This window comes from Mobula birostris, chromosome 10, assembly GCF_030028105.1.
Source record: "Mobula birostris isolate sMobBir1 chromosome 10, sMobBir1.hap1, whole genome shotgun sequence".
Taxonomy (NCBI): Eukaryota; Metazoa; Chordata; class Chondrichthyes; order Myliobatiformes; family Myliobatidae; genus Mobula; species Mobula birostris.
In genome coordinates this window covers 92,551,348-92,574,137 of record NC_092379.1, presented here as the reverse complement: position 1 = coordinate 92,574,137, position 22,790 = coordinate 92,551,348, and positions in this window count along the sequence as shown.

Below are 22,790 nucleotides of genomic sequence, written 5' to 3'. Positions count from 1 at the left end.
CATTACCCAGTTTTGGGTTTCTGTTAATGAATGCCTCTATTTTGGAGCCATTACACTGCACTGCTGTTAATGCTGTGCAGTATGTTGTTGTGCGTAGTTCTTCAAATATTTCAAGTTTTCCTAAATACAGTGGTAGTATAATATTGTTGAGAGTATTAAAAATTTTTGCAAATTTTTATGACATATTTTGTTTTGGTATTTATGGTCTTTTTGCTGGGTCAATGCCAATATATTCTGTTAGAGTGGTGTTAAGTGTTAGAATAATATTATCGGTCAGGTCTGTTTCATCAACAGCATTCTGCAGAGGCTCTGTGTTGTTGCTGTTACTGTCAGTTGTAGAGCTGTTGAAGTAATTCTAATTTTATCAGTACTTCGAGGGTGGTAGCTTCATTTTTTTTGTATAGCACTTTTGCAATCTTTAGGTTAGTTTCTTTCTAGCTCTAGTGCAAATTTATGTTTTATTTGGTTTAACATGTCGAGGGATTAAGTTGATTTTTATTATCACTCTACGCTAATCTGCTATTTGTTGTGCATTTACTTGTATGAAGGGATATTGTGCTAGAAACTGTTGATAAAGTTTGTCCCTGTTGCTGTTCTCAAGTTCTGTTACTCGACAATATACACGCATTATGAACGTGTTACTTTTAATGGCCATTTCATGCACATCTTCCTTCTCTTGACTGCTTGAGTGGTCTCTCTCAGTTGTAAGAGGACTTATTATTATTATTATTTGCTTATTGTATTTGCACATTTGTCTTCTTTAGTGCATTGTTCACTTATCAGTCTTTGATTGGGTATAACTTTTCATGGATTCTATTGTATTCATTTGTTCTGTTCTGTTCTACTTTGTTCTTTGTCCTAAGAAAGCATTTGGTGACATTTGCATAATTTGATGATAAATTAACTCTGAACTTTGAAATTTCTCATGAACCCATTAAATCCATCATTAACCTTAACATTCTAAAATTAAAATTGATAAAACTGAGCTCCTTTTTCAGTTTTCTTGAATAAATGCTGAAACCTCAACTAGAATTTACAAATCACCATGAAAATTTTTATAAAGGATGTCATTTGATAAAAGTCATCAAATGGCCATCCTGGTGAATGTTTTTGCAGTGGGTTCCGACAGACACTAAGTAATGTAATTTGTTTTCTCTGTTACATGTAGTCATACAGTCATTACCATGGAAATAGGCCCCTCAGCCCATTGGGTTTGCAGCAGCCATCAGGGATCCATGTTTATCAATCCCCTTTTTAAACGTTGCTCCCAGATTCCTGCACAATAGGGGAAACTTGCATTGAGTAATTAACCTAACAACCAGGTCAACTTTACCAAGTGAGGGGAAACCTGGGGTTTGAGAGGAAATACATGTGCTTACAGGGTAGAAGTGCAAACGTGCAAACACCACACAGTTAACACTGAAGGTCAGGACTGAATTTAGGTCACAGGAGCTGTGGCGTGGCAGCTTTACTAGCTGCACCACTGTGTCATGTAAAGCATCAGATAGAAAGAAATTTCAACCAAGGTTCCCATGAATCTGTGAAAGATCTCTTTTACAACAGGAACCTACTTGTTTTCACTGAACATTTGAATTCTGAACAAAATTTCCATCAACCATCTTTACTTCTGCACAGATCACAGTATGCATTCAGCTGGAACTCATCCCATTTGAGAACAAATCATTTCTGCCTGGTAGAGCAAACGTTTTCAGCCATACTTGAGGTCTTAATGTTCAAGTATTCTCTTCTCAAATGTGCAAAAGGAGTGCCTTGCTTTTTGAAGGCAGCAATGATTTTTATTATCAATTTCTGCTTTCATTGTGAAGTTCTTCCCAAGATATTGGAAGAGGTTAATGCTCTCCAAGTTGTCACTATCGACCTTTATTGCCAGAAGTCATCGATGTAGATTGAGTCTGCTCTGGACCCATGGGTTAAGATCATGGTTTTCAAGCCATAATGAAGCACCAAACAATTTAAGTAGGTAAACAAACTGAACAGGCAGCACCATATAATGTTCCAGTTGACAAAGTCTGTTGTGAGGTCAAAAGAGCCATGAGATGGTTGATGCACCTTCCTGCATTTGTGGAGTTGCCACATGGTTTGATAAGAAGGACCAGCAGATCCAGCCACTAATTAACAATTGGACTGGAAGCTCCACCAGGTCTCAAGATTAGAAGCACACATGACCTAAAGCACAGATGTTGTGGCAAGAGCGTTTGAGGCCCGGCAACTGGTTAACAGCTAAGGCATGTCCAGATTTTTCATTTTTGTCAAGACTGTGCAATAGCCCATACCAATGAGAGCCAGGAACAGAGCTGAACTATTCAGTCACAGAGAAGAAAGTGCTACTTGCCAGTAGGAATACTTTATAGAACTCCTCAACCATGACACTTTCCTTGGTATGAGCACCCTTGACTTTTCACTGCAAAATATCCATTCCAGAGTTACAATCATTCCTTGATTAACAAGGTGTCTGAAAAGCAATGTGCAAACTGAAAACAGCGAGGTCTCAGAACCAGGTGAATCCTGCTGAAGGTCTAAAACTCGTTGGTGATAAAATTCAGTCACAAATTCACAACTTCATCTTCCACATCTGGGAGAAGGAAACCTTACCAGGGGACATTAGAGATACGATTCATGGCCATCTAAAGAAAGGCAACTACCCAGAGTTTTCCTGCTGTCTATCACAGCCACAGTCAATGCCAAAGCAGCCAAAGAGTTATTCCCAGAATCATAATGTTGATTCCCTCCATTTCAAGACACAGCAAACATGTTCCCTATAAATGTTGACATCTAAAAAAATGAAACAAAATGTCTCAGTGCAATACAATGGGCTCACCTCACCATTAGATTTGCTTTCTCTTGTATTGGCATAAATGTGACGTGGTAGCTGGCTTGATAGGTGGATGTAAATATTCCCATGACATTAATTGAGAACATTTCTCTTGATTTATCATAATCTTGATAAGTGGAATATCCCCAACATGATAATAATGGTAGGAATTCAACCATGCATGGTTGTGAGCTATTCTGAGACATCCTGAAGTTGTGAAAAATTATTTATAAATTCAGATTTTTTCCTTGTTGTTTACTTTTCCACATCAAAGGCATGGCATGAACATTACTGTTTAAGACCAACATCCTTGGGGAGGTGACTGGCAAAGTTCATTTATCTCTTTGAGACAAAGTGGAAGCCACAGCCTTTGGACACAGAAATACTTTGCAAAGGGCATTCAAAGTTCAGCACGCATGGTGTGTTGCCAACAGAGGTATCATGCTAACAGTTTGTCAGGTTTGATGGAGCAGAAGTATCCTGTTTGGTTATCTCATGTTCTCTGTATTATTTTCCTAAGCACTCTGTTTCCCCACGTTAATTAGCAATACCTACAGAAAGTGTTCATGTTCTGATGAAATGTTATTGACCTAAAACATCAACAGTATTTCTCTCTCTACTAGTACTGCATTACATGTTGAGTATTTCAAACATTTTCTTTTCTTTATTGCAAGATTATGGATTTTGCATCATGATTTTCAATTCTCTGGCATATGTTTAGTATTGGCTGCTAAGGGTTAGAAGTGGCTTTAAGGGGTGGCACAGTGGCATAACTAAGAGTGCTGCTACCTCACAACACTATATTTTTCCTCACTTGCAGACCCCAGTCAGTTCGGATTGGCTACAACATCTCCATAATCTCCATCAGCACAGGTGTACCACAAGGCAGCGTGCTTAGCCCCCTGCTCTACTCACTTCACACTTACGACTGTGTGGCTAAGCACAGCTCCAATGCCATATTCACATTTGCTGATGACAGCACTGTGGTTGGCCAAATCAAAGGTGCTGACAAATCAGCATATAGGGAGGAGACTGAAAATCTGGTAGATTGTTGCCACAACAACAACCTCTTTACTCAATGTCAGTAAAACCAAAGAGCTGATTATTGACTTCAGGAGAAGGAAACCAGGAGATCATGAGACAGCCCTCATCAGAGGATCGGAATTGGAGAGGGTCAGCAACTTTAAATTCCTCAGTGTTACCATTTTGTAGGACCTGTCCTGGGCCCAACATGTAAGTGAAATTACGAAGAAAGCACTGCAGCACCTCCAGTTCACAAAGATTCAGCATGACATCCATAATTTTGACTAACCTATATAAATATAGGGTGCAGAGTAAATTGACTGGCTGCATCACAGCCTGGTATGGAAGCACCCCTACTTCCTTAGGAATTTGCAAAGATTCAGCACGACATCTAAAACTTTGACAAACTTCTGTAGATGTGTGGTAGAGATTTTATCAACGGGCTGCATCACAGCCTAGCATAGAAACACCAATGGCCTTGAATGGAAAGTCCTGCAGAAAGTAGTGGATAGAACCCAGTCCATCACTCCGCACCACTGACCACATATACACAAAGCAGTATCCAATATCAGGGACCCCCACCACCCAGGTCATTCTCTCTTCTCACTGTTCCAATCAGGAAAGAGGTACAGGAGCCGCAGGACTCACCCCACCAGATTCAGGAACAGTTATTACCCTTCCACCATTAGGCTCTTGAACCAAAGGGGATAGCTTCACTCAACCTCACTGAAATGTTCCCATAACCTATGGACTCACTTTCAACGAGTCTTCATCTCATGTTCTCAGTAATTAGTGTTTACTTTTTTATTATTATTATTATTATTTCTTTATTTTTGTATTTGTGCAATTTGTTGTCTTTTGCACGCTGGTTGAACACCCAAGTTGATGCGTTCTTTCATTGATTCTGTTATGGTCATTATTCTATAATGGATTTATTGAGTATGCCCACAAGGAAAGGAATTTCCTATTAGTTTATATGTAATACAAACAATCTGTTGATTTGATACACCTACTAACTTTGTCCTTTCCATGCTTGGTATCCAACAGGCAGCAGGAAGAACACTCCACAAAATCACGGTATTCCAAGTGCGGCCTCCCCAGTGCCTTATAAGGCCTCAGCATTACATCCTTGATTTTGTATTCCAGTCCTCTCAAAATAAATGATAACATTGCATTTGTCTTCCTTTCCATTGACTTAACCTGCAATTTAACCTTTGGGGAATCCTGCACGAGGACTCCCAAGTCATTTTGTATCTCAGATTTTTGAATTTTCTCCCCATTTAGAAAATAGCCTTTCCTTTATTCCTTCTGCCGGAGTGCACTGATGAGACCTCACTTGGAGTATTGAGAGACGTTTTGGGCCCCTTGGATGTGCTGACATTGGACAGGGTTCAAAGGAGGTTCACAAAAATTATTCCAGGATTGAAAGGCTTATCATTTGATGGCTCTGCCTGCAGTCATTGGAGTTCAGAAGAATGGTAGGGCTGTGATCTCACTGAAACCTATTGAATACTGAAAGGCCTCAATAGAAACATAGAAACATAGAAAATAGGTGCAGGGGTAGGCCATTCGGCCCTCTGAGCCTGCACCACCATTCAGTATGATCATGGCTGATCATCCAACTCAGAGCCCTGTACCTGCCTTCTCTCCATACCCCCGATCCCTTTAGCCACAAGGGCCATATCTAACTTCCTCTTAAATATAGCCAATTAACTGGCCTCAACTGTTTACTGTGGCAGAGAATTCCACAGATTCACCACTCTCTGTGTGAAGAAGTTTTTCCTCATCTCAGTCCTAAAAGGCTTCCCCTTTATCCTTAAACTGTGACCCCTCGTTCTGGACAACATCGGGAACAATCTTCCTGCATCTAGCCTGTCCAATCCCTTTAAAATTTTATATGTTTCAACCAGATCCCCCCTCAATCTTCTAAATTCCAGCAAGTATAAGCCTAGTCGATCCAGTCTTTCTTCATATGAAAGTCCTGCCATCCCAGGAATCAATCTGGTGAACCTTCTTTGTACTCCCTCTATGGCAAGAATGCCTTTCCTCAGATTAGGGGACTAAAACTGCACATAATACTCCAGGTGTGGTCTCACCAAGGCCTTGTACAACTGCAGTAGAGCCTCCCTGCTCCTGTACTCAAATCCTCTTGTTATGAATGCCAGCATACCATTCGCCTTTTTCACTGCCTGCTGTACCTGCATGCCCACTTTCAATGACTGGTGTACAATGACACCCAGGTCTCGTTGCACCTCCTCTTTTCCTAATCGGCCACCATTCAGATAATAATCTGTTTGGATGTGGAGAGGATGTTCCCTCTGGTGGGGGAGTGCAGAAGCAAAGGCCATGGCCTCAGAATAGAGTTATGCCCATTTAGAACGGAGACAAGGAGGAATTTCTTTAGCCAGAGAGTGGTAAATCAGTGGAATTTGTTGCCACAGGCGGCTGCAGAGGCCAAATCATCAGGAATATTTAAGGCAAAGGTTGATAGGTTCTAGATTAATTAGAGTATGAAGTGAAAAGCTGGGGCTGAAAGGAAAATGGATCAGCCATGGTGAAATGGTGGAGCAGGCTCGATGCCCTAATTGTCTAATGGTCATATGGTCCTAACAATTGACTCCAACATCTTCCCAACCACTGAGGTTAGGCAAACTGACATATAATTTCCTTCATTCTGCCTCCCACCCTCTTGAAGAGAGGAGCGACATTTACAATTTTCCAGTCCTCCGAAAATATGCCAGAATCTCGTGATTCTTGAAAGATTATTACTAATGCCTCCGCAATCTTTTCAACTACCTCCTTCAGAACCTTCAGGTGTAGTCCAACTAGTCCACACCTTCCAGACCTTCAGACCTTCCAGTTTCCCAAGCACTCATAATAATAGCAACTGCACTCACTCCTGCCCCTGACACTCTCGAACATCTGGCACGCTGCTGGTGTCTTCCACAGTGAAGGATGATGCAAAATACTTATTTATTTTGTCCACCAGTTCTTTATCCCCCATTACTACCTCTCCAGCATCATTTTCCAATGATCTGCTATCTAGACCCACCTCTCTTTTACTCTTTACATATCTGAAAAAGACTTCTGGTATCCTCTTTGATATTATTTGTTGATAATACCTATGGCTATAAGACTCTACATCTCCTCCTCCTTAAGTATATAAGTATATGATTCCATTGCATATCAGTATTTTGCACTATTACTTTGTAATGTACATTGTGTATTTTTTCATACCTCAATACTTACATTTTGTATTTTAAAGTATATATTTCTGCCACACATGATTTTGCCAAATCATCCCATTCGTACCTTCACTGGTGCATGACATAGGCAGCAAATTAGAGGTTACTCCCCTGGATGTCCAGCTTTTCAACTTTCTACCTAACTGCCTATGTTCTCTCTTCAGGACCTCCTCTCTTTTCCTATCTATGTCATTGGTGCCAATATCTACCAAGACTTCTGTCTGCTCACCCTCAGAACTAAGAATGCTGTGGAGCCGATCCCAGAAGTCCCTGACCCTGGCATCTGGGAGGCAACATACCATTTGGATGACTCTATTGTGTCCACAGAATCTCGTGTCTACTCTTTTGACTATGGAATCTCCGATCAGTACTGCAGTCCTCTTCTCCCCCGTTCCTTTCTGAGCCACAGTGCCAGAGCCCTGATCACTGCAGCTTCCCCCGGTAGGTCATTTCCCCCCCTCCACCACCACCAACAGTATCCAAAGTAGTATGCCTATTACTGAGGGGAACGGGTACAGGTGTAACTCTGCCCTGGCTTCCCATTTCCTTTCCCTCTCCTGACAGTCACCCGGTCACCTGCCTCCTGCAATATATGGTGACCACCTCCCTGTAGTTCCTATCTATTGCCTCCTCAGTTTCCTGTCTGAGCTGATTTTTCTTAGCAGATTTGTCAAATTTGATAGCAGATTTTTTCTGGCTATTACTGCAATTCTACAATTGTTTTTTTTATTCAAAGGATTCAGAAATTGTTCCCTCACCCACTCTTCTCTTTGCTCTCCCTTCCTTCTCACTCACCAGCTCCTACTTTCATCTCTCCACCTCCACCTCCTTTCCTTCACTCATTCACCTCTCTCAGTTCTCCAAACCCCCTCTCTCTATCTCCCAAATTTCTCCCTACTTCACTCACACCCCATTCTCCTAAACTTCTTGCCCTGGTCTAGACCTCCCTGAGCTCACTACTCTTCCTCACAATCCCTTCCTCATATTCCCTTTCCCTCCCTCTCTCACTTGCAGAGATGAAGTCAAGGAAACCCTTGTTCACAGAAGGTGCAGAGGAGGTCTGAGACAAGTTTCAGGTTGAATCTTCAAGAGTGTGATGGGTAGGAAAAGAATTAAATCCCATGATACTGGGGCAGCAGACCATCTCGTGATGTATGCTAGCCATAATCTGGCTGAGTGGCAGAATAAGTTAGACCTTCTCCTTTTGCTAATTTAACCTGATTATCTACACTATGACACACCAAAATTGCAGCAGCACCTTTTGTCTCAAGTTCTGAGCAGCTTGGGAATTGTAACAGGTACTAAAATCCAAATGACACAGGACAGAACACTACCTGCTAAAGATGGGAACTGAAATACCTGGTTTTAATAATAGCACAGTGAGCTATCCATGTGGCTTTAAAGGAATTACTGTCTCTGCATTTAGAAACTTATATACAAGCTGTAATTGCTAGTTGTTAATGAAATAATCTCCTTAGTCACAATTTTTTTTCTATTTCAATCAGGAAAGAGTAGTTTAAGTGTTATCTTGCTTAGAAAACTACCTTTATAAGCACATGATGCAATGGTAAATCAGAACCCAGTTTGATATCATTGGCCTATGTTGTGTAATTTGTTGTTTTGCAGCTGCAATACATACTACCAATCAAAAGCATTCAATTACAAAATGAAATATAGTATATATTTTAAAAATTAAAATAAATAACTAGTGCAAAAAGAGAGCAGCGGCCAATCAGCAATGGGAAACGTGAGAAGCCGAAGCTCACTCAGGTTCACCGAGTGAGTACATAACGCATCGATTCACAGCAGTTTGGTGTTTTGAGCAGTGGCCAATCAGTGATTGGGAATGATTGGCTGAACAAATATAAATAAGACAGGGGCAAGTGGAGCGGCCATTGCTGAAGGGGGCAGTGTTAGAGTAGTTACTTGAGGCTTTAGCTCTTTGAGGCTTCAGTGAGGAGAGGTTTGTGTGAGAAAAGGCAAAAAAGCTGTAGGTGGATCTTTTCCCCCAAGTTTATTTATTGCTTTCCTTTTTTTATATTTGCACAATTAGAACAGTAGGGATGTCAGGTCAGACAGTTGAATGCTTCCCTTGCAGGATGTGGGAAAGAGGGAGATTTCCAATGTCCCTGATGCCATCACCTCCGAGAAGAGCATCCAGCCACAGCTTCTAACAATTTGTGTTCAGGAGGTGGAGCTGGAAATGGATAAACTCCAGATCATTTGGGAGACTGAGGGGGTGATAGATAGGACATTTAAAGAGGTAGTTGTGCCCAAGGTGCAGGACACAGGAGACAAGCAGGAAGTGGAAAGGGGTTAACCAGCCATTGAAGAGTCCCACAGTGGCCATCCCCCTCAACAACAGGTACACTACTTTGGATACTGTTGGTGGGGGGGGGACCTAGCAGAGAAAAGTCATGGCAGTCAGGTCTCTGGCACTGAAAATGGCTCCGTGAAGGGAAGGAAAGAGAAGAGGTGAGCTGTGGTGATAGGGGATTTGTTAGTTAGGGGAGCAGAACGGAGGTTCTGTGGAGGACCACGAGATTCCCAGATTGTATGTTGCCTCCCGGGTGCCAGGGCCCAGGACATCTCAGACCAGGTCCTCAACATTCTTAAGAGAGATGGTGAGCAACCAGAGGCTATCCTCCATGTACGATAGATACCAATGACATAGGTAGGAAGAGGAACGAGTTTATGCAAAGTGAGTTGGGGGACCTCTAGAGTTGTGATCTCAAGATTGCTACCCATGCCAGGTGCTAGTGAGGCCAGAAACAGGATGGTCCTACAGTTTTACACATGGCTTAGGAGTTGGTGTAGGAGGGAGGGCATCAGACATTTGGATCATTGGGCTCTCTTCCAGGGAAGGTGGGACCTGAAGAGACAGTTTGCACCTGAATTGATGGTGTCCAATATCCTAGTGGGAAGGCTTGCTAGTGCTCCACAGGGAGGGGAATGGATTAAACTAGAGTTGTGGTTGGGGGGGGGCGGGGTGGGAACCAATGTGCTGGAACAGATAGTGGAAAGGTTATGGAGACAGAAGATTTTAAGACCTCAAAGTCAGGAATCAAAAGGTTGAACATGGTGCAATTAATATTTTGAGCTGCATATATTTCAGTGCAAGAAGTATTGTAGAAAGGGCAGATGAGCACATAGAATTACGATATTGCGGCGAGCATTCAGTCCATGAATGACAGAAAAGAAAATGCATCCTGATATATGGCTCTTTGCTGTCCAGCTGTTCCAGGATTGAGTGAATTGCCAAAAAAGATGGTTTTGGTTGTGGTCCTGTTGCACCGGGAGACAAATTAGAGCAGATCCAAGTCATTTCTCAGCCAGAAGCTAGATGCTTTTCATGGGTTCATCCTCCTGCAGACTGCTCGTACGTCGGCCTCAGAGACTGAAATCACAGGATCATCAGGGACAGTTGAGGAACAGTGGAAGACTTTCAAAGAGATTTTTCACGGCGCTCAACAAAAGTATATTCCAGTTAAAAGCAAGGACAGTAAGGGAGGGGGGAGCCAGCCTTGGACAACTGAGGAAATAAAAGAAGGCATCAAACTGGAAGCTGGTGCATTCAAAGTCCAAGAGTAGTGGGAAACTGGAAGACTGGGAAAACTTTAAAAATCAATGAAGAACCACAAAGCGAGCAAAAAAGAAAGGAAAGCTAGATTATGAAAATAAACTAGGACAAAATATAAAAACAGAGAAAAATTTTTTTATAATTATATAAAGCAAAAAAGGGTGGCTAAAGTGAACATAGGTCCCTTGGAGGACAAGAAGGGGGAATTGATATTGGGTAATGAGGAAATGGCTATTTTGTGTTGGTCTTCGTGGTGGAGGACACATCAAACGAGCCAAAGAGAGATGTTATGGACGCGATGGGAGATGAGGAGCTCAATACAATAGCTATCACTGAAGAGGTAGTGCTGAGCAAACTTGTGGGCCTGAAGATAGATAAGTCCCTTAGTCTTAATGAAATACATCCCAGGATACTGAAAGAAATGGCAGATTTATTGTAGAGGCTTTGGTGATAATTTACCAAAATCCTCTGGACTCTGGGCAGATCCCAATGGTTTGGAAGACAGCAAATGTCGCACCACTGTTCAAAAAAGGATGTAGGCAAAAGGCAGGTAACTATAGGCCAGTTAGTTTAACATCTGTAGTTGGATAAATGCTTGAAGCTATTATTAAAGGCATCTGGAAAGAAATGGATCCATCAGGCAGACGCAGCATAGATTCAGCAAAGGCAAGTCCTGTTTGACAAACTTACTGGAGTTCTTTGAGGATATAGCAAACACAGTGGATAGAGGGGAACAGATGGATGTTATTTTTGTGGATTTCCAGAAGGTGTTCAAGAAAGTGCCACATAAAAGAATTATCCATAAGATTAGGATGCATAGAGTTGGGGGTGATGTATTAGCGTGGATAGAGGATTGATTAACCAATAGAAAGCAGAGAGTTGGGATACATAGGTGTTACTCTGCTTGGCAATCAGTGATGAGCGGTGTGCCAGAGGGGTTGGTGCTGGGCCCGCAACTGTTCACCATATACATTAACGATCTGGAAGAGGGGACCGAGTGTAGTGTATCTAAGTTTGCTGATGATACTAAATTGAGTGGAAAAATAAATTGTGCAGAAGATACAAAGAGTCTGCAGAGAGATATAAATAGGTTAAGTGAGTGGGCAAGTGTCCGGCAGATGGAGTACAATGTTGGTAAATGCGAGGTCATTCACATTGGAAGGAAAAATGAAAGAGCAGATTATTATTTAATTGGTAAAAAAAAATTGCAGCATGCTGCTGTGCAGAGGGACTTGGGAGAGCTTGTGCAGGAATCACAAACGGTTGGTTTGCAGGTGCAGCAGGCTCTCAAGAAGGCAAATGAAATGTTGGTGTTCATTGCTAAAAGGATTGAATTTAAGAGCACAGAGGTTATGCTGCAACTGTACAGGGTACTGGTGAGGCCACACCTAGAGTACTGTGTGCAGTTCTGATCTCCTTAACTGAGGAAAGACGTACTGGCTTTGGAGGCAGTGCAGAGGAGGTTCACCAGGTTGATTCCAGAGATGAGGGGATTAGACAATGAGGAGAGACTGAGTCACCTGGGACTGTACTCACTGGAATTCAGAAGAATGAGATGAGATCTTATAGAAATATATAAAATTATGTGAGGGATAGATAAGATAGAGGCAGAAAAGTTGTTTCCACTGGTAGGTGAGACTAGAACTAGGGGACATGGCCTCAAGATTCAGGGGTGCAGATTTAGGATGGAGATGAGGAGGAATTCTTTGAGAATGTAACAAAACACGATGATGAAGTTAGAGCAGTGTATGCAGTGTACATGGATTTCAGTAAGGCACTTTGATAAGGTTCCCCATGCAAGGTTCCTTCAGAAAGTAAGGAGGCATGGGACCCAAGGACACTTTGATTTGTGGATCCAGAATTGGCTTGCCCACAGAAGGCAAATGGTGGTTGTAGATGGTTCGTATTCTGCATGGAGGTCGGTGATCAGTGGTGTTCTGTAGGGATCTGTAATGGGACCTCTCCTCTTTATGATTTTTATAAATGACCTGGATGAAGATGTAGAAGGGTGGATTAATAAGTTTGCTGATGACACAAAGGTTGGAGGTACTGTGGATAGTCTGGAGGGTTGTCAGAGGATACAGCAAGATATCGATAGGATGCAGAACTGGGCTGAGAAGTGGCAGATAGACTTCAACCCAGATAAGTGTGAAGTGGTTCATTTTGGTTGGTCCAGTTTGAAGACAGAATATAGTATAAATAGTAAGACTCTTGGCAGTGTGGAGGATCTGAGAGATCTTGGGGTCTGTGTCCATAGGACACTCAAAGCTGCTGCGCAGGTTGACAGTGTTGTTAAAAAGGCATATGGTGTGTTAGCCTTCATCAACCGTGGGATTGAGTTCAAGAACTGAGAGGTAATGTTACAGCTATATAGGACCCTGGTCAGACCCCACTTGGAGTACTGTGCTCAGTTCTGGTCACCTCACTGCAGGAAGGATGTGGATACTATAGAGAGCGTGCAGAGGAGATTTACAAGGATGTTGCCTAGATTGGGGGGTGTACCTTATGAGAACAGGTTGAGTGAACTTGGCCTTTTCACCTTGGAGTGACGGAGGATGAGAGGTGACCTGATAGAGGTGTATAAGATGATGAGAGGCATTGATCGTATGGATAACCAGAGGCTTTTTCCCAGAGCTGAAATGGCTAACACAAGGGGGGAATAGTTTTAAGGTGCTTGGAAATAGGAATCGAGAGGATGCCAGGGGTAAGTTCTTCACACAGAGAGTGGTGGGTTTCAACTTCTGCCCACTCTCTCATCTATCCCTGCCACCACACCTCTGTAAGAACCCAACATGTAACCTTATCTCCCTTAGGCTGACTTAAACATGATAGTGAATAAGGTTTCATATGGCTTTCTTTGTACCACTATTGGCTACCAAAAGTCAGATTTTGATTGGCAACATCTACCAAGTTTGAAATTACACTGTGTGGCTAAGCACAGCAGCAATGCCATATTTAAGTTTGCTCACGACACTACTGTTGTAGGCCAAATCAAACGTGTGATGAATCAGCATGTAGGAGGGAGACTGAAAATCTGGCTGAGTGGTGCTACCACAACCCCTCACTCAACGTCAGCTCTGTTATTGACTTCATGAGGAGGAAACCAGAGACCCATGAGCCAGTCCTCACTGGGGGATTAGATGTGGAACAGGGCTGCAACTTCACGCTCCTCAATATTTTCATTTCAGAGGATCTGTCCTGGGGCCAGCCCACAAGTCCAATTTCAAAGAAAGCACAGCAGTGCCTCTACTCCATTCGAAGTTTGTGAAGATTCAGCATGGCATCTAAAGTTTTGACAAACTTCTATAGATGTGTGGTGGAGAGTATATTGACTGGTTGCACCACAGCCTGGTATGGAAACAGCAATGCCCCTGAACGGAAAATCCTATCAAGGGTAGTGGATACAACCCAGTCCATCACGTGTAAAGCCCTCCTCACCTCTGAGCTCATCTACATGGAGCGTTGTCACAAACTACAGACTCATCTTCAAGCACTCTTCATCTCAGGTTCTTAGTATTTATTTTTTGATCATTTATTATTATTATTTCTTTTTTTCTTTCTTTTTGTATTTAACAGTTTGATATCTTTTGCACATTGGTTGTCCACCCTGTTAGTGCAGTCTTTCATTAATTCTATTATGATTATTGGATTTTCTGAGTATGTCCACAAGAAAATAAACCTCAGGGTTGTATATGGTGACACAGACGTGCTTAGATAATAAATTTACTTTAAACTTTGAAATGAGTATCATGAGACATTAGGGAGCCTAGATTACCTCGTGATAGAGACACGATGGTAACTTGTCAGTAACACTGTACAAAGTGTATCAATAGGTCTAATCGTGGCTGCACATCTGCTGCACAGTCATTGTCTGCACAGTTGACAGTGTCTCCTGGTTGATTAGGGGTCCCCAGATTGTCATGAGCATAAAACAGAAGATGTACTACATGATTGGAAAGACAGCCAGCAACAACCCTAAGTATCTGATAGTCTGATTGTGATGATCACTGAAAAAGTTCAGATGATTACTGGAGAGTGCCCTGTAAGGATCCAGGGACTAAAGTGGTGAAAATGGTGATGAATTTTACAAGCACTGGAAACACATACAGTGAGAATTTGGCTTGATGTCTGTAGATGTCTGTCACCATCTGACTTGCCAAAGACCCTGCTGATCCTTCGCTGCTTGGACATGATGATGAAACAAAGAAGCATCCTGCACCCTGGGTGGTGTACCCTACAAACCATATTCTTCTACTCCTGCCTTCTTTGCTGCCCTTTTCCAGCTCTGCAAGATCAGGCTGCTGCTCCTACTACTGATCTCTGTGGTGGCTATATTTGTCCTCACTTGAGGTTCAGTCAAAGCTAGCTATGGCCCCAATGAGTCCTGTCCTAAACAAGAAAATACCCACAATATGTAAAATAACTTTGACCAGAATTATCCCAGCTGCATTTAAGATGGTAGTTGTTAATACTGACTGATTTTGTCTTATTTCCATGACTTGGATTTAGCTCTCAGGACTGTCATGGTGGTTTGCATCCACTGGAGAGTTATAGAAATCCTGGGAAACTCGTGGGTTTACCATTAATTTAGAAAATGCATTGAAGTATCACTGTGATTATCCTTCCACTTCAAACATCAGCTTAACAAGTTCCCTTGAAGCGTGGGACACAGAACAACAGACCCTGTTTCCCAAGACAATTCAATCAACCACCAGACTTGATTTCAAACAACCCACATACAGATTGCACTCTTCTCCAGGTTAGTTTCTCTCACAAGTTCAGACAGTGCAGAAGAAGGCCTTTCAGCCCATCTTGACTGACAGCTCTGCATAAAAAGATCTTCAATAAGTCTCACTCCCCACATTCCTTAAATATTTGTCTTTTCAGGATGTAAGCCAAACACTTTTGAAAGATATTATTAAATCTGTTTCACATATTCTTCATCTTTTTTTTCAGTTGTCCTGATTTTCTTGTCGATTGATGAATGGTGAAGGAATAGCACCCTGGTCCCAATGTGAAATGCCAATAAAAGTATCGGTTTTCCACCACACTGATCAGTTGAGAGGGAATAAGCTGCCTTGCTTTTGCTAGGTGCACAATAGACTTCTAATTTTTCGTGACATTGGAAAGCATTGGAATCGCGGTCACGTTAAGATAATTACTGCAGACTGGTGCAGGCACACAGAATGAAGACCTTTCCCAGGCTCCGCTCTGCTCTGCCTCAGCACATTCTGCTAGCTCATCAGCTGTCAGACCCAGCCTTTGGAACAGTTGCCAGCATTTGTAAACATCCGGCCCCTTCTGCTGCAAAAGCAGTCCAAATAATAGCAACCGCTTCTTTCTTTACTGGAAGTTTTCAGAATACAAAAGCATTCTCCGCATGTAAGATGAGTCTCCTTGCTAATACTTGGCTATAAGAGGATATAGTTAGACTTCACTTGACCTATTTTTTTTCTCTCTCTCTCTTACTCTCTCTCCCTCTCTCTCGCTCTGTCTCCTCTCTCTGTCTCCATCCCTCTCGCTCTCTCAAACTCTCTTTTCTCTCGAAGATCTCCCTGTAGGTTTCCCGAGCTCAATGGGATAAATGTTTCAGCCAGATCCTGAAGTTTTGAAGCTTTTGGCTTTAAGCCTGAGGCCCTTGTTGATAAGCCATTGAACAGGATGTTCTTGCATAAAAAAAGCTGAAGGACTTCCTCCCCAAGGGAGCAGTTCACATGCTGGCTTGAAGTATGGAGGAAACACACAGGCAGGGGCCCAGCTTTCTCTACAATGGGTCTGCCAGATGGGACAGGCTGCATGTGGAGGGCCCCAAGCTGCCTTTAACCCTCTGAACTACAAACATAGCCTAATACAATTCCCAATTACAGATGTTATCTACTCTGCTGCATATGCTATCACCAGTTTGAATTCCAAACTCTATTGGCAGTATGAATTATGATCGCGGCTCATTTGGAAGACTTTTTAAGCTGCATCTTGTTGCTTGTTCTGTTTTTCATTAAGTTTTAAATTCAGGATGCCCTCATTTTATAAAACAAGTAACATGTTGTTTGACGTCTGAAACAGGGACGCTCAAGGATTAACTGGCCTGACAATTTGATGTTCTCTTACTTAAGAAGCACTCAGCGCCTTGTTAAAATGGGACAGTGAGATCTCAATCCCACATCTGGAAAGGAGACCAGTCCGTCCTTTCTCTCAAATTGTTGAGCTGATGAGAGCTTGACCACAAAAAGAGATTAAACACACTGTCTGCTTCAGTCTCAGTGACTTGGTTAAGGAGATAGCGTGAAAGGATTTTCTTCTGTTTTTAAACAATGAAAATAATAACGTCAATTTAATAAAAGGAAGATCATCTCAAATTCATAGATAATTCACTATTTCTTTAGCAATAGTGATCACTAGTCTAGTGATTAAGTAAATCAAACCATGTTTTTTTCGGGGGGGGTTAGGCATTCCTTTGCAATATTTTTATTGTCATTATAACAGCCCATTGAGTGCTTTGTTCAATCTTTAGTTACATAATTTGCAGATAAAATTAACTATTTCAATAAGTGATAAACTCAGCTAATCTCTTCAATCTTCATCCTGAATTAATGTTGTTTTAAGAATCATCAAAGCCACTGAAATGGCATTTTCTCTGCAACGATTCCATTTCTCAAGTCAAATATGTTTTTCTGGGATTGGAAGAATAACTATGTCAACTGCATAGACAACTACTATTTAAATATGAAACAATGATTTCCTCACAGTTAAAGTACAGAGAAGTACTTATAGGAGTTGTTTGATGTTCCCCTATGCCTGCTGCAATGAATATTCACCTGGCAAAATTCCTGTCCGGTTTTTTTGTCCACTTTAAGTCAAGAGAGGTTCTGCCAGTCAGGATGATTCGGTTACAGCAGGAAGCGGGTTCACTTCTCATTTATTTTGATTCTGCTTGAGTTTTTAAGGGCCTTTAAGCAAAATGGAAAGCTGAATAAGTAGATCCACAGGAAGAATGCCAATGATTTGAAATATGGCTGTGGCCTGAACAACTCCTCAGACTCCAAATGAATGCAGGAACCAAACCAGCATGAAGGACAATTAAATACGTGTCCAGTATCTTCACCATCTTGAGTAGTGTTACCATGACATTCATGGACCTCAACTTATCTGCAGAGTGCTTACTTTGTGTTCTCCTCAATCTGAGCATCAGAGAGTCGTAGTCATAGAGCAGTACTGAACAGAAACAGATTAACATAGTCCTGATAAGGGTCTCACCCAAAACGTCGGCTGTTTACTCTTTTCCGTAGATGCTGCCTGGCCTGCTGAGTTCCTCCAGCATTTTGTGTGTGTTGCTAGCCCATGCCTAGTTTTTCTGTCTAGTCCCATCTACCCGCACCCAGACCACAGCCCTCTCATCCATGTACCTATCCAAACTTCCATTAAGGCAACTATTTGTAATTATCAAAAGAGGAGAAATAGATGCTGCTGATGGACTGCTCCAAGTTCCACGTGGAGGGACATGTGGCTGGTGGTAGTAAGTTTGTGGAAATAGGCTGATGGAAAAGTTACTGCTAAATTCATTCAAGACTAATCCAATTGAAAAGCACTCTTATATATGACCAACTCCAACTCAGATTTACCATCCTACTTCTGTACTAGAAGCATCTTGCCTAGTAAGTGATCTTAAATTAACTTTGCAATAATCATAGTGATATGAACAACAGAACTGAGAACAGTCCATTTGCTGTAGCACCTCAAAATATCTCATTCATATTAATATTTGACCTAATGTATTTGTGTGTGGATAAAATAAATTGAAATGTTAATTAATCTAAAAAGGAATTTGTGGCCTCTAATTGGGGTTGATGCTTTGTCCTTGATGTTTTCTAATAGAGAAAGCCACACATAGCATTACTGCCAATTTGGCAATATTCTTCTCCACAGAATTTATCTGTTGCAATTACAGTAACTTAGACAGCACGCTGTATGATGTGTCTGGTCCTAATCAACAGCATGGGCTGCACAAAGTTGTTCATTACCTGTATGCAAATAAAATGCCAAATGTATTTCCTGTTAAATAGTGACAGTTTGCAGACTCAGTGACATCAAGCAACAATTATGCTGTTAATATTTCGAAGATTTAATATTGAACACTTATATCATTGAAATATTAACAGCATAATTATTTGTCATATTAAAGAAATGTAATATCAAGCAGGATGTAATGGTGAATGGCAGGATTATTGGTGTGAGTCTTGGATAAAATTTTTACTAAAACTATGTATCACAGACCAGAGAAGGTTCACCAATTAAAAGAATGGTTGTGATTTGAAACTGTCAAATTCATTTAGAATGTGCATTCCCATTTTTCCCAAGAGGAAAATAAGCTTATTTTAGCTAGATTCTGTTCAATTTAATATTACTTTCCCATCCTGTTGGAAATATTAAACTCATCTGTGCTCCACCCTTCCAGTCACCAGAGACAATGGAAGTAAAGGCAGACAAAATAATCTGGCATGTCTTGAAAGAGATTTGCCTTGAAATGAAAGGTTTGACTAAATGCACTAATCCTATTTATAACTAATTATTATCAGTGCAGGAAAGAACACATCTTTCAGCTTATTGTACTCCCTGAACAAGGCTAAATGAGCAACTAAAGGGAACTGTGCAGGCAATGTATTAAACCCAGTCCTTTTACTATCTCTTCCAATATGCTCTAAATGGTATAGATTAAAAGAAGAGACTTACAGCATTGCCCACAAAACATAGTAAATCTTTAGACTGAGAGAGTCTTAAAGATCAGAAAGGGATGACTAAATAATTGATAGGGGTCAAACAAAGAATGAGGTCCTTTTTAGGAGTTTGAGGAGCTAGGGACGAAATTAATTCACCAAATCTTGAAGGATTAATTTCCAACTCACTATTACCTGACACAGAGGCAAACTAATCAGAGTTCAATACATCAGAGAGCAAAAGGAGGCAGAAGTTTCAGCTCAGTTGATTGTATATTGGACTTTTAAACCAAAAATGTGGGATAAGGATTTGGGCAAGGAGAAAGTTATAAATCTGAAGCTAAAAGTCAAGATTGCTGTGCAGTGTTGTGATTCATGTAATGAAGGCAGAGTGTGTCAGAAATCACACTACCCCTCCCCCAACCGGCTTCAACTAGCTGCCAATTACCGTTGAGCATTCCATGGTTAGTTTCCCCTTTCACTGTTTATCCCTACGTCCAGTTCACCCTACACAGTTCACTAGGCTATCACCTTTTTAGATCCACATCCACCATGGTGTCTCCCTTCCAGGGCTGCAGAGCCCCACACTGCTGGGTTCACACTCAGCCTGCCAGATCGCCTAGAGAGACCTGTGCTTCCCCCGGCACCTGCCCCACCGGTATCCACTGCCGTTCACACTGCACACTCAGCCTCTATGGACTTCACTTGGTGCCTTTGCATTGCCCCGTCCTCTTCCAAACACCGTCCCCGCTCTCCCCTGCTTCACCCTGTTCCAGTTCCCATTGTGCAATCTGTGAGTAATCAGACCCTGTGGGAAAAGGCTTTTTTGATGTTCTCATCGTCATTGATGCTGGAGTCCAACAAGGGCAAAAGACCATGCTGGGCCGCTTCTCCATCTTCAGCCAAGTGACGAAGCTCTGCCTCCTTCTGAGGTCCTCACATACTCTGCACAGCAGCAGCCAATGGGTGAGACTAGTAGTGAGAGTGGGGAATAGCCACCCAGGCCATGGGGGTGACCAGTTATCATGCAATCCATAGCCAAGACAATCCAGAGACTATTGAAGAAAGCACTGAGCTCACACCTCATCCTTGTCATATCTACAAACAAATGTGCCCCTATTACGCGCTCCTTTCCTCGCCATGTCTCTGCCTTTCTGCTGTTGTCTTCTTGGGCTGCCAAGAACCCCCATCGGGCCGACGGCCAGCAGCTCAGCAACAAAGAGTTTTGATGAAAGCCCGCAATCTGACATTCAGCCTCCAGCCCCAGTTCAGGCGCCACCACTTTCCACACGGCGGGGGGTGGAGGAAAGAGGGAACTGCTGATGATGTTTCACGGAGAACAGCTGAGGGAGAAAAGGGATGGGCCTGGAGGGTCCACAGAGCCTGGATAAGCACATGATATGATCAGCAGCAAAGGAGAAGGCAAGATGAGAACTGGAGCAGAATAGGGATTCTACTTACTGAGGTCTCATTATGATGCAGTCTATGAGAACCCAGCTGGAAAGTAGCTCCTGACATTGTCTTGTGTTGTTCTCTTTTCCCTCTATTAATCCACCCCTTTTCCTCCTCTCACTCCTCTCTCCATCTTCCCGCTGGATGCCTGGATTATCATTGTGTTAAGGAGGACACAGCAATGATAACTTTTGAGACTTCCATAACTCTGTAGGCAACAGCAGCATTTGGAATATGCCATACAATAATCCCAAGCAAATATTTTTTCTGACTGCCTTTTTGGAGGTGGAATGTAGGGGGTGGATTTCTAGCTTTTCTTTTGTGCCCTGATCAGAAGCTAGAGCCATTAATTTCTGGCATGGAAGTGGTGGACTACTCATTTTACACATGAAAGCCAGGCATAATGATGGCAAACGTGAGGTGCATACAGAAGCCATCCCACCATTATGTGGTGCAGTTGAAGCTCAGGTAACAGTCTTTGTGGCAATGAAAGCCAGGACTCAGTTTGACAATGAGATGCTTACTGTGGTCTAGTAATTTGCTGGATAATAGATTACAGTGATAACAGGGGCCCTGCGCAGGAGGATTGGCTGTGGACAACGAATGTACCCATAAAGGTGACAATGCCCATGCTCCCACTTGTGATAGTTCACCAGTATCCTCATTGGTGCCAGTCGGGAATCCTGTCCAATTTGCTGAAAAGGTTCAGTATAAAGTAGGGCTTCAAAACCACTCAGCTGCTCAGGGTTTCCCTCGAAGTTTTTCTGCAGACTCCTCCACTGTAGATGGGTAGCCTTCCAGGAGCTATGTTGTAGCTACGGGAGGGGGAGCTCATTATATGAGCAGGTTATGAAAAAAATCATTCTAAAGAGAGGCACTCCTGAATTCCCCAGGGTGTTCACTTGATCTTTATATGTGTTTTTCTTTAATGGTTGTTGTTGGAATGGTAGTCTTGTGTGATCTAATACGTAGCATTGGGTGCTGACATGATCAGCAACAAAGAAGGCAAGATTGGAATTGTAGCAGAATAGGGATTCTGCCTATTGAAGTTTCATTATGATGCAGTCCATGGGAACCTGGCTGGAAAGTGGCTCCTGACATTGCTTTGTGTTGTTCTCTCTTCCCTCTATTAATCCTCCCCTTTTCCTCCTCTTCCTCCGCTCTTCATCTTCCCGCTGGATGCCTGGATTATCATTGTGTTAAGGAGGACACAGCAATGATAAGTTTGAAATGCCACAACTCAAGCTTTTGGAATATGCCATACCATAATCCATGCAATTATTTTTCTGACTGCCTTTTGACTCTGTCTTCAATCAGATTATCTTCTAAATTCCCTGGAATGCAGCACTGGACTTTCTAACTTCCTTTGTGATGTGACACTTAGAACCACAGTTACATTCGGGTTGAGCTGTGCTGCAGCATTGCATGAGGTGAAATTGTAGAAGATCGTGCTGGATGCGCTTATTGAGGTCATTCTATGCCAACAGCTTGCAGATGCTTCATGAGAAAGTCAAAATAATCTGGAGGGTCAGCTATGATCTTGCTGAGTAATCGTTCCATCTGGTTGCCTAAGTTTCCCAAACATGGAGAAATCCAACGTCCAAGTGGTGACAAGAACTGTTGGATCCAAATGATATCTCTCTTTCCAGTCCTCTCTTCTTAGCTGCAAACTTCTCTCATCATTAACAACTAACCACATCTCCCATCAACAATTTGATCTCTTGAGCTAAAGTCTCTAATCCCACACCATCCATGCTCATCTTTCTGAACCTTCAGCATGCTGCTACACTTCCTGGCTCTGATCTCCAAATAACTCAAGCAAGGGCCTTTCCAGTTCACCTCTCCCCACTGTATTGTCCCCTCAGCATTTCACAAACCTTTCCCTGTCACTCTCAATGCCATCTTGGGCTTTCTAATCACCCTATGATATCTACTCACCTTTCTGA